Below are 14,655 nucleotides of genomic sequence, written 5' to 3'. Positions count from 1 at the left end.
GCTGCGTGCTAGCCCAGGTGTTCCCTGCCTCAGGTGGGTGTGCCCTCACTCCTGAGCACCCTGCTTCGGGTGGTGGATGTGGCCTGGCCCGGGCATGCCCCAGCTCAGGTGTGTGCTCAGGTCTGTGGGCTGCAGCAGGTCACAACCTGAAGCAGCAAGGTTGGTGATGGGAACAGGTCCTACTGTGGCTAATAACTGTGATGTTCTATGCCAGGAGTATGTTGTGCAGCAGATAGCCAGGCCCACAGTGACCCTGCTGTTGGGTTCATGCTTTGGGCTTTTCTGGGTGTTAACTCTGACACTGGAGGAGGCCACAGGGCTTGCAGGTGCTGCAGAACCAGAATGTCGGGTTTGGGTTTCGGTTTCAGGGCTGGCTTTCTTCCTTATGTCAGTACGGGGGCCCGGGAGGAGCTGGGGACCTAACCCCACGTGCTGATGTCCAGGGTGGAGGCAGCTTCTGCTCTGGTGCATGGCAGCAGGTGAGAGCTGCTCTGGGCGGGGGCGGGGCAGGGTCTTCCAGCTGGACACCTGGAGGGAGAACAGGGCCTGTGTCCTCCCCCCAGAGTCTGGGGTGGGGGGCGGCTCTGGTGTTGGAGGTCTAGGGCTGCTTGGTGTTGGGAGGGGCTGGGTCACCGTTTCCGAGAGCCATGCCCTCCTGCTGTCCAGGGCCTCCGGCAGCCATCTGAGGTCCCTGTGTGCCTCAGCTTGCTCTGTGACACCAGATTTTCTGCTTTCCCATGTCTGTCCTCAGGGGAGCCTCCATACTGTGGAGCCCTGAGGGGCCAGGGTGAGGCACTTGGAGGGTCCTCTGGCTGACCAGTGGCTCTGCCCAGCGTCTTGGCCTAGTGTCCCTGTCTTGGCTCTGGTCAGCCCCAGTTACCGTGTGGAATGGAGCTGTGGGCACCCTTCTTTGTCCCTGTCCAAAGGTGAAGGGGAGGTGTGACCCAGGCCCTCCTTCCTGCCAAGCTGCACCCTCAGTGTCTCCCCTGCAGTCCTGTCCTCTTGCTCTAAGGAAGAAGCAGGCCCTCCCAGCAGGATGAAGTCTCTGCCTGGCCCCCTTTCCTTCCTTTCCCTGCTGGCCTTGTAGGGAGCCTTCACCTCCTCCTTGTATGTTTCCCCAGAGAGCTACATGTCCCAGACCCCCTGCACAGGTTGACCGGGACCCCAGCATGGCCCTGGACGTGCCTCCTCCTAGCAGACCGCAAGGGACATCCTTATTCTCTTGGCCCAGCTGCAGCGGACACCCTTTCTTAGCATGTTTCTCGAGCATGTCGGTTGCAGGACCCCAGGTCTGGGCCTGTCCGGTGACACTGGGATCAAGAAAAACAGAGGCTTTCCGCACTGCTGTGTCAACCATGACATCTGTGGGCAGTCTGCTTACAGACTGCCCTCCTGTGCCAGAGGCAACCTGAGCGCTTTCTCCTTCTTCACTCTGCCATCCCCGGCGGGACACACAGGGATGGCCTCACACCTCTCCTGCTGGTTTGGGCTCCCCAAGGGCTCAAGCCCCTGTACCCCAGTACTCAGGGGCCGCCCGCCTCTCTCCAGTCTTGGCTGTGGGGAGTCAGGCTGACCCTGTGGCCTCCACGGCCAGGCCCTGATTTTGTGCACGATGTCTGGTTTTGTGCAGCATGGTACCTGCTTGGAGGGGCTGGGCTGGGACAGGCTGCAGCTGTGGGGGCCACGTGCTCCATCGGGGTCTGACCACGGCCCACACTTGCACAGGTGGCCCACTGAGCCCCAGGGGAACTTCAAGACTGCTGTGTGTGGGCATCTTTGCTCTGGCCTCTGGTAGTGAGGTGGCCCCCAGGTGAGGGGCCCCAGCAGACATCCCAGGCCAGGTTGGCCGGCCTGACACACCCTGTTAGGTGTGGGTAAGGATGAGGCCTGGAGTCAGCTGTACCACAGGGCTGCCCCTCCAGCGCCAGCACTGGGACCCTGCCCTCCAGGGGAGCTGGGTTGCTGTGGATTATACTGTGTGAAGTGGCTGCTAGAGCCCAGGGGTGGAGAGCTGGGTAGGTGGGGAAGCTGCACTGCGGTTTCAGCTATGGTCATGGCGGGGCCCCGGGAAGGCAGGAGTCTGAGAGGGGCCAAGGTGCGTGCAAAGGCCCTGGGTGGGAGGGTTGTGTGGCCAGGGGAGGGGACAGAGCACCAGGTGACTTTTTAAAAGTTTTCCGCAAATCCCTCTTGCTTTCTGTTTCCTATCACTTGGCCCATGAGACTGAGGCACAGGGTCTCAGGTTGATAATTTGCATTTCTTTGATCCTTTCTGGATGGGCCCCGTTTCCATGTATGTGCTCTTACCTTGTCTGTCATCTGATAACATCCTTTACCTGTGGTGGTCGGCAGATCGATGGCCCCAAAGATGTTCTCATCCCAGTCCCTGCAACCTGTAGCTATGTTCCCTCACATGGCAAAATCACGGGTGGAGTTACAATTGCTGATAAGATGGGGAGACTATTCTGAATCGTCTGCTGGCCCTAATGTCATCAGGGTTCCTTAAAAGTGGGAGAGGGAGGCAGAAGAGAGAGAACCAGGGGACACAGCTTGAGAAGGGCTCATCGGGAAGCTACTGGCTCTGAGGGATCTGCTTCCCCTCGGAGCCTCCAGAGGGAACCCACCCCTGGATCTCAGGCCAGCGTGACTCATGTGGGACCGAGGCCTGCAGAGCCGTGTGATAATAAACTTGGGTTGTTTTAAGCCACGATAAGATTGTGGAGTTTGTTACAGCAGCTGTGGGGGGAAAAGTATACCCAGGTACCTTCTTATCTGGGGTCACAGGGCCTCTGTGGCTCATGAATCCCCCTAAGTTGTGTAAGATGGTGGGTCATATATCTACTTACATTTTTAGAAAACAAGGTCATAACTTAAAAAAATTTTTTTTCATGTTTTTTTTTCTGTTCTGTTTTGTTTTTTGGAGGGAGAGAGAGAGAGATAAAGTGCAAGCAGGGGAGGGGCAGAGAGAGAGGGAGACACAGAATCTGAAGCAGGCTCCAGGCTCTGACCTGTCAGCATAGAGCCCAACGTGGGGCTCGAACTCACGGACTGTGAGATCATGACCTGAGTCGAAGTCGGATGCTCAACCAACTGAGCCACCCCGGCGCCTTAATAAGCTCATAACTTTTATCAGAATCTCAAATTTAGGAACATAACTCCATATGGGTGGAGAGTACGGGGCAGGTGTGAGCTTTCTGATAGGTCTCTGGGGGATTGTGCCCATTCCCCACCCCTCCATTGGCCATCTCTCCTTCTCCCTGTCCCTCCCTCTGTCTCTGTCAGTCTCTGAGCCTCTCTCCTTATCTCAGGTGGTTTTTCCTCTTTGCCAACCAACCTGCTGCCTCCCTGCTTGGAGCTGCCCGCTTCCAGGTGTGGTGCCAGCTCAGAGGGGACGTGCCAGTCCACACCTGGGCTCACCTGTCTTAAGTCATCTTCTCCACCCAGACATGAGGGCGGAGTCCCCTGGCACCCACTGATCACCAGCCTCAGTGACACCCTCCAAGGCCCACCTGTGGTCTCTTCTTCCAGTGCCCAAGACCCTCTTCCCGGTGGCCCCTCATGGCCCTTATAGGTACTGGAAGGCTCCTGGGCCTTCTGTTACTCTCTCTGGTCTTTAGGACACACTCCAGGTCTGTGGAACCCCCTTCCTCAGGCCCTCTTCTTCTGTGGCTGGATTTCAGGACCTTGCCTGTCACCCTGAGGTGCCCCACCTGCCCTGTGTTAAGGCCACGCCCAGACTGCCAGGGCTCTGCTCATGGTCACGCCTGACACAGACGTGTCAGAAGGTGCCCAGGGAAGAGGCCTCGCCAAAGCAGCTGTGCGGAGCCAGGCCTGGGTTCCCTGGGTCCTTGCTGGCCCATGAGGGACCGACTCAACAAAAGGTGGTGCCTGCTGTGGTCCCGTCTGGCTTTGCCGCTGAGGTGCTCTCTACCACAGTGAGACGGGACACTGGGGCTCAGGGTCATGGAGAACCCTAATCGGGAGGGCTGGTGGGGAGCCCTGCCCAGGACTTTCCCCAAACTTCGTCCTGCCTGAGTGGCTGGAGAGCATTTCTTAACCTTCTAAGACGACCCCCTCCCCAAAGTGCATCAAGTGCTGATTGAGACTTTTCCAGGACAGACCTCCCAACTCCCCGGTAGCCCCTCTGCCCTCATACCCACTGCCTCATCAGGGAAGGGGAGGAGGGTCCTTTCCCTGCCCCTTCTGTTGCTCAGGACCCAGGAGGTTGGACAAGAGCGCCACTGTGGTCTGCCCCCAGTGCCCAGGCAGGCTGAGGGCTCCCTGCACCCCTGGCCTCCGTGGCCCTCAGTGGTTTTGAGGACAAGGTAGACATGTCAGTGCCACGGTCTTGATTTCCTGGACCCCCAATTGGGGCCACCATCCGCCTGAGCAGACAACCCTTCATGGATAAAGGGCTACGTATGAAGATGGGCGCATGCTGGAGAGTGTGGTCTACGGCTCACACGTGTGAGTGCCTGAGCTCCTGGGCCTTCTACTGGCCTGCCTGCCCTGTTCAGTGGCCTTCTGAGCCCTGTCCTTCACATACCCTTGGGCCTGGGGGCTGGGGGCTGTGGTGTGGCATGGGTCTGCCCACTGGACCAGGGGACACAAGGCTCACAGTGTGAGCACGCTGCCTGGGCCCCCTTGGCAGGTTTTCATCCCAGAATATATGGCACCAAGAAGAGAAGATACACCAGATTACCACCGGGGTCAGTGTCTGAAGCCAGTGACCTGCAGCTCTGCCCTTTTTTAGAAAGAAAGTCAGAGGATATCAGGCCAGATTTGCCTTATTTCCTGCTGGCCTTTCCCACTCACCAAAGCCAGGCTTTGAAACATACAGCCTCTTGGCTGTCGATATTGAGCAACTTTCTGGTGTCCTCATGCTGCGAGGAAGGGTCTTTATTTCCAGGCAGGCTGGGAATTGTCAGGACACACGCAGCTGGTGTGGTTGTGCCTAAAGCCTCTGGTAAGGCGGTGGCAGAGAGGGAGTAGGTCACTCACACCTTAGACACCGGGGAGGGGTGGAAATGGAGGCAGAGACAGTGGAACACAGAGACATATGAACACATGGTCACATGCACACACGTGCTCTCACACACATGCACACACATAAATATGCTCACACAACGGTCTCATGTGTACATGTGCTTGCACACACGCCTGCATACGTGCTCACATGCACACTCACACATACACATGGGTAAATATGCTTGTACACACGCTTTCATGTCTATGTACATGTGCTTGCACACACATTCTTGCACATGTACTCACATGCACACTCACACACGCACACACGTAAATATGCTCACATGCTCTCAGGTGTACATGTGCTTGGACACACAGGCTTGCACAGTGCTCTCATGAACACCCTCACATGCTCTCACACATGCACACACATAAATATGCTCATACACACGGTATCACGTGTACATGTGCTTGCACACTCATGCTCACACGTCCTCACATGCACACTCTCACAATGTTCTCACACATGCACACGAGTAAATATGATTGCACACACACTCTCATGCCTATGTACATGTGCTTGCACACACATGCTCACACACATGCTTGCATGCACTCTCACTCATGCACATGTGCTTGCGCACGTGCACACACATACACACACATGCTTGAACACATGCACATGCACTCATATTGACCCTGACCCTGACCTCCACCTGGACACAGTAGGGGGAGGCTCCAGACCTGAGTCTCTGCAGGATGGGCTTCCCTGTGCCAAAGCTTTGAGAATGGACACTGCCCCCCCCGCCCCAGGCAGAAATTGATGTGTGGAGTATGTATGTACATCTGTGGGTGTGTGGGTGCGTGCAAGGCTGAGGAAGCTGGTGGGGAGGGAATCTGGGCTCCCTGGATCAGGGTCCCTGTGACCTCACTCCTGTCGGGTCACATCCACTGTCCTTGTCCACAAGTAGAGTTGGTTGCATAAGTCTGTTGGCCCCTCCTGGCTCTACCACTTGGGTTCTGGAAGGAAAGCCGGCTGCAGGGAGGGCCTGGCACCACATGACTGAGCGTCCAGCTGGGGCTGAGGGCCAGGTTCCCAGACCCGCTCCCGGGGCTGCACCCTCTTGGGGAAGCCAGGGACCCAGGGAGAAGGCCAGTGTGTCCCACGGGTGGGGGCTGGGATCCCTTCACCAGGGCTGCAGCTGACACGAGGCGTCCGTCTCACTAATTGATTAAACTGTTCAGTCCAGGCCTGTGTGGTGGGAACTGGTACGGCTGGGCTGTCAGGGTAAAATTTGGGGCAGCTATCTGCGTAAGCACTGGTTCTAGGGATCATGTGACAGGGAACCGCGTTAATCAGTGAGATCTGTCACACTGCCCCTTCTCCAGCTGCTTTGTGTGGTCACAACTGGGGAGGCCCCAGGGGAGCTTTGAGACCCCAGAGTTGTGAACTGACATCCCTTCAGTGAATGCTGGGTGTGGCCCTACTGTGTGTGGCACCCCAGAGGCCCTGCCAGCTTGCAGACTCCCTTCCAGAAGGCAGGTGGTGACGTGCCGTGAAGACAAATGAATGGGGAAGGCACAGGTGGGGCTGTCGCTCTGTGTGTGCCTGTGGGGTCAGCCTTGAGCAGAGGCCAAGGGCAGCAGGTCCAAAGGGTCCCAGAGAGCCCTCCCAGGGGAGGGACAGCAGCCAAAGCCCTGGCGCCACACCCCCTCCCTGTCTCTCCTCTCCCAGGTACCTTCCCACCAGGACAACCCTAGACATGGGATATGGGGGCCTTGAGTCCTGGGAGTTGGGCAGGGGCCTCTGTTCCCAGTGCGGTGTGCAGGGCCTGGGGCACAGTAGAAGCTCCGGTCCTATTCCTCATGGAAGAACCCCCTGAGCCCCAGGCGCCTGCCCTGGGGTGCAACACTCAGTCACAGGTGAGGGTCTACCCATGGGCCCAGGAGGGAGGGAGGAGGTCAGGTCTGGGGGTGGGGATGACATGTGACAACACAAGGGCTGCGACCAGGCTTCAAAGGGTGGAAACCAGACTGTTCAGGGAACGCAGCACCTCGTGCAGGAGCCACGTGGGGGTGGGGGCCGTTGAGAACGTGCGGAATCCAGTGTCAACACTGGCCATTGTGCGCTGCCCCCGGGCGGGTGGCAATTTATAAAAACAGCCGTGGTTTGGTGCATATCCGTGTGGTGAGGTCACGGCTGCCGGGGGCTTTGGAATTCTGTCTTCAGAAGCATTTTGCTTACCAAGCCACATACTTCCTAGTCATCAATTCGATCAGGGGCAACAAGAAAAAATGCTAAAAAAACAAAACCCAAAACCCCTCGAGGGCTGTGTGTGAGGGGGAGGGAGGGCACAGCAGAGAAATAGGACCTCTGTGCCAGAAAGGCGGCGGGCATCAAGGAGCCTGTGCGTCTGTGCGTCTGTGCGTCCGTGTGTATGCGAACGAACGCACAGGGGCCTCCAGGCTCCCAGCCAACTCCCCCTGTCCCCCCTCCCCCCCCGGCCGGAGTCCTTTGTGCTCCTGTGTGCCAAGGACCCGGGGGTGGGAGAGGAGGGTCCCTGCGGCCCCCAAGCCCCACCCCACCCTGGCACGGAGCATGAGGCCCTCCTCCCGGTTCTAGCCCAGAAGGAGCAAAGGCCCCTTGCGTTCTCTTTTCAGCATTGCTGAGTGGACTAAAATGTCCAGAAAGAAGTTCTATTGAAAACAGAGGGAAATAAAATACGGACAGTGTAAAATAGTCAAGAGACCCAGTACCTGGCCACAAGTCAGCGTGCCCAGCCACAGGCTATGTGGCTCCTCTGGTCCTGCAACCCCAGCCAGTCACCGTGACAGTGGCCGGGGTCCAAGATGGCTGGGGGGGCTTGCAGAAGCCCATGAGAAGAGGCTCATGAAGTAGGAGAGAGTGTTCAGACAGGACCTGGCAGGCGGCCCCTTCCTACCCATGTCCAACAGCATCATCTCCGTCAACGGCAGGAACTCAGACACAGGTGGAAGGAAACGGTCCAGGCACCCTCTGTCCTGACCACAACCTAGCTTCCAGAGGCCACATGGGCACAGCCACCTGTGAACACCTGCAGGGGCTGAGCAGCAGGGACCCCACACTTGCCAGACTGCCTTCTCAGTGCCCACTCTGCCTGACTGCTACCTAGCGGAAGCCCAGTCTGCTTCTGCTCCCCCCGATCCCTGGCCATTCTCCTCCTACCTCCTGACTTCTGCAGGGGCTGGTGTTTCAGAGGCAGCCGTCGTTCTGACCCTGTGGGGTGAATGGTAGCTGGCAAGTGGCCCTGGTGCCAGCTGCCGCACTGCCTTGAACAGGACACGTGGCTTCTCCAGCTCTCTCTGGGTCTTGTCTGGACCTCAGTCCTGCTCCTTTGGCTTGCTGCTGGGCTGGGAGTCTGGGATTGCTGGCCTGAGCCCACACCTTGGAGGGGTCTCCAGTGGGGGCCCTTGAGGCCTGCCCTCTTGTGGTACCTGTCAGAGGTGAACCCACCTGACAAAAACCCTCTCTGTGGCTTGATCTAGGCCCAGGAGCTCCAGACGAGGGCACAGCTGGAAGGAGATGAGGCCGGCTGGGGTCACACCATGCTAAGTCCTGGGACCCCACAGCCCTCCCTTGGGGGCCTGCTTCCCTCTTCCCTCTGCCTCCTTGGCTGGTTGCCCTACAGGTTCTGTGTGCCCATATCCCTCCAGTGCCTGGCAGTGTGATCACGTGAAGGCCGAGGGCAAAGGAGCAGGGCTGTGGTGGTGCAGCCGTGGGGGCAGGGTGGTCTGGGCCCTGGTGTTTCTGCCACACTCCAGTTAGGATGGACTAGTTCATGCCAGCAAAGGTGAGGGGTAGATGAAGCCATACTAGCCGCAGGACAGCGCCCGGAGGAGCCTGCTGACCAGTCTTGCCTGCAGTGTCTTTCTCAGGGTTCCCTGGGTTGGCCTTGAACCCAGGGAGGCCCTAAGAACCACCTGTGGTTTCCACTTTCATTAGGCACTTGCGCCTTTGTGTGGATAACAGAGGGTTGGAGAACAAACCCATGTGGGGAGCGGAGAGGTGTGGGGTGGGTGTCCTTCCCTCCTGCCCAGGGCCTGCCCTACAAATAAAAAACTACCATGAGGAAAAACCCCCGCGTCTGCTTTTCGATGGGGTTGCCATTTTTCTGCTACAACACTGCGTCCACATGTCTCCTTAGCTGGTGACATCTTGGGAGAAGTATTTTCTGCTGGGTTTCCGCTAAGGTTCCCATGTGATCCCATGTGATCAGCGATCAGCCCGGCCAGCTCGAGGGGCTCCAGCGGTGGGTGTTCACCCAGCCAGAGCAGCCAGAGCAGCCAGGGTGAGAGAAGGGGACTTCCAGGCTAAATGACTGCACCTGGCATGGCCCCAGAGCAGGTGGCCTGATAGGACCACTGTGTGATGTGGCCTTTCCTGTGATGCTGCAAGGTTGTGTGGACCAGGGTAGCAACACAAAAGGACAATCCTTGCTGGGGGCGGGGGCAGGCCCTGGCACTGGCTGTGGGAGAGTGGGGTGTGTCTCTGGCCTTCTGTCACCTATGTGCCACTCGAGCACCAGGGAGCCCCGGAGGCCCTCTAGGGGAGTATGTGGGCTGGTGGAGGTCCTGTGAAGTCCTACACCTGTGGCTCCCTGGGGTGGTGATGAACAGTCTCACCCTGAGAGCTGTGTGGTCCTCTTTCCAATGTGGTCACGTCCAGGTAGGCAGCACCCAGCTGTGGGGGAGTGCAGACACGTGCTGTACCTGCACCCTATCCAGGGATCTCTTGTGGGCTCGTCAACCATACACAGACGCCAAGTCAGGAGCCAGATTCAAGGCTCCACAGTCCTGCTGGGGCCAACTGTGGCTGGTCCTCCCTCAGGCAGTGGAGGGAGGAAATCCCCAGATCAGCTGCCTCCAGTGGGGTAGCCTCCTCTGGGCTGTGTCCTTCCAGGGGCTCCTCTCCTGAAGGACCCTAAGTACAGCCAAGCTGTGCCCACACCTGAGCGAGGCTGGTACCTGGGGAGGGTAGGCTCTGCCTTTGGTATTGTGTGTGGCCTGGGAAGCCCCGCCTGTCTGTGTCTCAGTCTCCCCACTTTCTGTGGGTGGGAGCTGAGATTAGCAGTGGGCACTTGGGTCCCAGGCAGTCGCTTCTGTTCACCGCCTGGCTCTCCCAGGAGGGCTGGTTTTTGGAGGTCTGGGGCTCGCCTCTCCGGCTCGGGACCGGTCCTACTCTCCAGCAGCTTCCCTTCAAGACTCTGCTGTCCTGAGGCACTGGGAAGGGGAAGGGCAGCCTTTGCAAAAGAGAACAGGGAAAGGTCCATGAGTTCCCTCCATCCGTCCTCAGGGCAGTGGACCCCTCTGTGGCCACATGAAGGAACCATCCTTAATGAAAACCATGTGACCTCTGACCCCTACCTCACCAGGTGTGCGGGAGGGGGACAGCTGTCCTGCCTAGCTCTCACTACCAAACACCCACCTATATTAGCATTTGACGTGGAGGAGGGAAAAAAGGCGGGACACAGGCTGACTGCACATGTGTGAGCCAGTAGCATCTTCGGGGTATGAGCTTACAAAACCCTGCACCATGTGGGGAGAGTTGGGACCACTCCTGAGCCAAGGGCTGGAGGACGAGTTGGGGGGGCCCTTGGCTGGCCCCCCCTCAGTCCCCAGGTGGAAGCACTTTGCCGGGGCCCCAGCTCCCAAGAGAGGCGTTTCTGACTCCACCCATTTGAAATCAAGGGTTTGGCTGGTGTTTCCTCATGAGGTGGCGTCCTGTGAGATGTGGGTGAACAGGTCCAGCTAGCAGGTGCATTGCTTCCTGTCTTACGTGTGCTTGGCCCTTTGGGGGAGGCTGGGGCAGCTGGGGAGGTGAACTCTGTTGTCTTGTTTTTCTTGGCGGCTGGACACTGGCAACTGCCCCCACCTCTGGAGGGGTATCCGTGTGTGCTGGTTGCAGATTGTAGGGGCTGTGGACTGGTCCAGGTGGGGCAGACTCGAAGGTCCAGGTGTGTGGGGGCACGGGAGATGGGATGAACCCTAGGTGCATGGGGGGCACAGGAGCTGAGACGACCCCCAGATGTGTGTGGGGGCACAGGAAAGGATATGACCCCAGATGTGTGGGGCACGGGACACAGGATGACCCCCAGATGCCCAGATGCTGCTCAGCAGGGAGGCACAGCCTCCTTCTCTCTCATCTGAGCAGTGATGCCTGAGGTCAGCACACGGCACCTTGGGTCCAGGCATAAGACGTGGACTGTGGGAGAACCCGGCAAACTGGACAGGGACGAAGCATGAGTGACCACTGGCCCAGGGAGAGGGGGCCCCACAGCCACAGGAACCTTGGCCTCAATGGAAACCAATGAAGGCCGAGTCTTACAGAAAGCCCAAAGGGGGCTGTGTGGCCACTTCCCCCTCCTCGAATGCTTGCTGCTTCTGGTCTCCTCTGCCATCTCACACTCTGCTCTCGGGAGCTCCTCCTGGGGCTTTTCCTAGGGGCTCCCCCTGGGGGCAGAGACCGATGAGGGATCCTAAAGGATGTGCAGATCAGGAGGGAGGGGAGGCCTGGAGAATGTGGGACAAAAGTTCTCCCCCAGGCCCAGTTTTCCTCCTTTGCTGTCACCTGTGGCCCCTCCAGGGACCCCGGCAGAGAGTGAGGAATGCTCCAGGGGGGCTCAGCTGTGCGGGGAGAGGCCCCAGATGGAAGGTGGGATGGTGGGCAGCTGGAGCAGAGGTGGGGCACGGCCCGAGTGTGGGGGGCAGCGTCAGGCCAGGCTGAGCAGTGCAGACGAGAGGGATAGGGAGTTGCTGGGAGTTTTTAAATAGCACTTTTAAAATCTCAAACACACATGAAAACATGCTGTGAGAGAAAAGTTGGAAAGTCAGAAGCCTCGTCCTCTGAGATAAACCCAATGTTAAAGTGCTTCCTAGGTAAGCTCTGAACAGGGAATTTTGCGACAGAGCTAGTGGTTTGGAAGGAGGACAAGGCCAGCACCGGAGGTGTGTGTGTGTGTGTGTGTGGCGGGCGGGGGGGGGGGGTGTTGCTTGCTCCTGGAGCAGTGGCGACAGAGGGCTGTGAGGGTCATGGTTGAGGGGGGCAGCCCTCTTCTCCTCCAGCGTGACAGACCAGACCCCACAATTGCCTGAACTTCATTTGTGCCAAGGGTGTCTTGCTGGGCACACACCAGGGACCCTCATTCTGTTTGCAGCACAAGCACCCAAGGAGACATGTGCCACTGTCACCTTCGTTTATTGAAGGAAGAAGCCACCTATAGAGGGGTGTGCTGCCAGCCCAAGGCCACACAGCTGGTCCCAACAGCCTTCTGGCTCAGAGTCCCTGATCAATTGGCTATGACAGACCAAAGGGGGGTGCATTTTTACCCTTCTGGCTTCATGCACAGAGCCTCTGGATGGCCCCTTGCAATGGAGCTCAGAGCCAGGAGGAGGGGCCTTCCCCAGTCCTGCTGGCTGCCCTCAGACCCCAGGCCCAGTGGGGCCTCTCTTCTACAGAACAGGAAGCAGGGTGATCACCCCAGGGCCCTTGGGACAATGGCCACCACAGGGCCCGGTTCTGCCACAGGCGGGAAGGGCCAAGGCTGGGCTCTGGAGTCTCCAACTAGCGGTGCACCAGGCAGCCCCTTGCCCTTGTGGCTTCTGTCCCTGCCTGTGTGTACATCCTTCCCCAAGCCTGGCTGGGCACGGTGAGCGGCTCCGAGCACATCTGGCCAAGTGCAGCAGGCTGCGGTGTGGTGGTGTCACGGTCCAGGAATGCAGGAGGACGGTCTGGGGTTCTGGCACGAAGGCATGGCAAGACACCAAGAATGTGCCTTGTAGAAAGATAATTGTGCATTTGGGGAATATGCGTAATAAACCCAGTGAATGCCACTGATTCTGTTTGCCTTACCGAGAGCCGAGGCGACAGCAAAGGGCCACAGCTGTCCCTTCAGGAGATGAAACATGCAGGCTGGTCCCCAGGACTGCCTTGGTCACTGTCCTCCGGGGCTGGGTGGGCACGACATAGGCCTGCTGCAGCCCCAAGGGGCAGGAGGAAGGAGGCAGTGGCCGGGGTGGTGCTCAACCCCAGGCTGATTTATGGCAGAGGGACCCAGGGCACTGCGGAGTGTGTGCGGGCCGTGGGCAGAGCGGCTGAATGACCCCATTGTGTGGAACAGGCAGAAAGGGCAGCGAGGCAGGCCCAGTTGGGGAGAGATGTGCATTTTATAACTTCTGTTCCATTGTCAAAGCGCTGCCCGCCCCTTTTAGAGAACTTGGAAGTCACAGCAAAGCAGGGGGAGTAGCATTATCTCAGCACCCAGAGCCGATGACCGCTAACCTCCGGGTGCACGTCTTTCAGAACTGCTTGAGCCACGAGTTTGTGTATGTTTGTGCACACACTCATATAGTTGGGGGCACATGTATAGTTTACAGTTTTTATGTGGTAAAATACACACAACATAAAATTTTCCGTCCTAACCACTTGAAGCCACAGTTCGCGGGCACGGAACACACGCGCGTTCTTGTGTGCAGCCTCCACCGCCGTCCGTCTCCAGACTGTGTCTCGGAAAGTGGACGCTGTCCCCGCTAAACCCCAGCTCCCCCCTCCCCCTGCCCTGCCCCCCCACCCACTTTCTGTCGCTTCGGGTATGACTCCTCCAGGGGCCCCCCATGAGCGTAATCATGCAGGGTGTGTCCCTTTGGTCCTCAATCCACATTGCAGTGTGTCAGAACTTACCCCTTTATATGGCTGAGTCATACTCCACTGAATTATGTTCCACATTTTGTTCATCCATCCAGACCTCGTTGGACACTCAGGCTGCTTCCACGTCGTGAATAATGTTGCTGTGAACAAGGTTTTGTTCAAAACAAAACCTTCCAAATGTTCTCTTCCATTCTCTCCATGCAGAGATCCATCATCTCTTGCATTTACTCTTTCAAATGTTCTCATTTTCCTGTTGAATTCTACAGACTCGGGATTTGGGAGAGCTAGCCGTGTGCAAGGTCCTCAAGCTTTCACCGTTGGGGGTCCACAACCCTCCAGCCGCGCCATCCTGAGTCCGGGCGTCTTTTCTCCAACAACAAGTGAGCAAGCAAATTGACACTGTCAGCCCAGGTGCTGCGGCTGGAGAGCACCCTCCTGGGTGGCACATGTCACCCCTGTGCACTTGTGCCCTGGGCCACAGCCCGCCTGACACAGAGGGGCGCTGGGGTTTGCCCTCTTCCCCCAATGGTTCCTCTACTGGCTGAGAGCAGGCGAGAGATGGCAAGGGCTCCATGGCCGAGCCGGGACTCTTGGAAGGAGGGGCCTCTTGCTGGGTCGGTCAAGGCCAAGGCTTCCCTTGTTTTCTAGAGCCATAGCCGGGGCCCAGGGCCTCTGGCCCCTGTGCGTGGTTTGACCACATGCACCATTTTTGTTTCTCTGGGTCTGCACACTTGGGGCAGTGAGTTCTCAAGGGGGATTAATTTCCCTTTTTTTCTTGTAACTGATGGAAGCGTGGCCCGCAGAACGTTGGAGTAGAGGTAGCCAGGCATTAGCAAAAGTTCCCAAAATCTGACCCAACAGAACAAGATGTGCTTCAAAGCTGGATAGGACAAGCAAGCGCCCTGGGGAGAAGCCATGGGGTCTGCACCTGGGCTGGTGTCCTGCAAGAGTGGGGATGGGGAGCCGGGGAGTCCAGACCTGGCCCTGAGAGCTGCCGGAGCAGCGGG

The sequence above is a fragment of the Panthera uncia genome, chromosome E1 (genome assembly GCF_023721935.1).
Source record: "Panthera uncia isolate 11264 chromosome E1, Puncia_PCG_1.0, whole genome shotgun sequence".
Classification (NCBI taxonomy): domain Eukaryota; kingdom Metazoa; phylum Chordata; class Mammalia; order Carnivora; family Felidae; genus Panthera; species Panthera uncia.
This window is presented reverse-complemented; position numbering follows the sequence as displayed.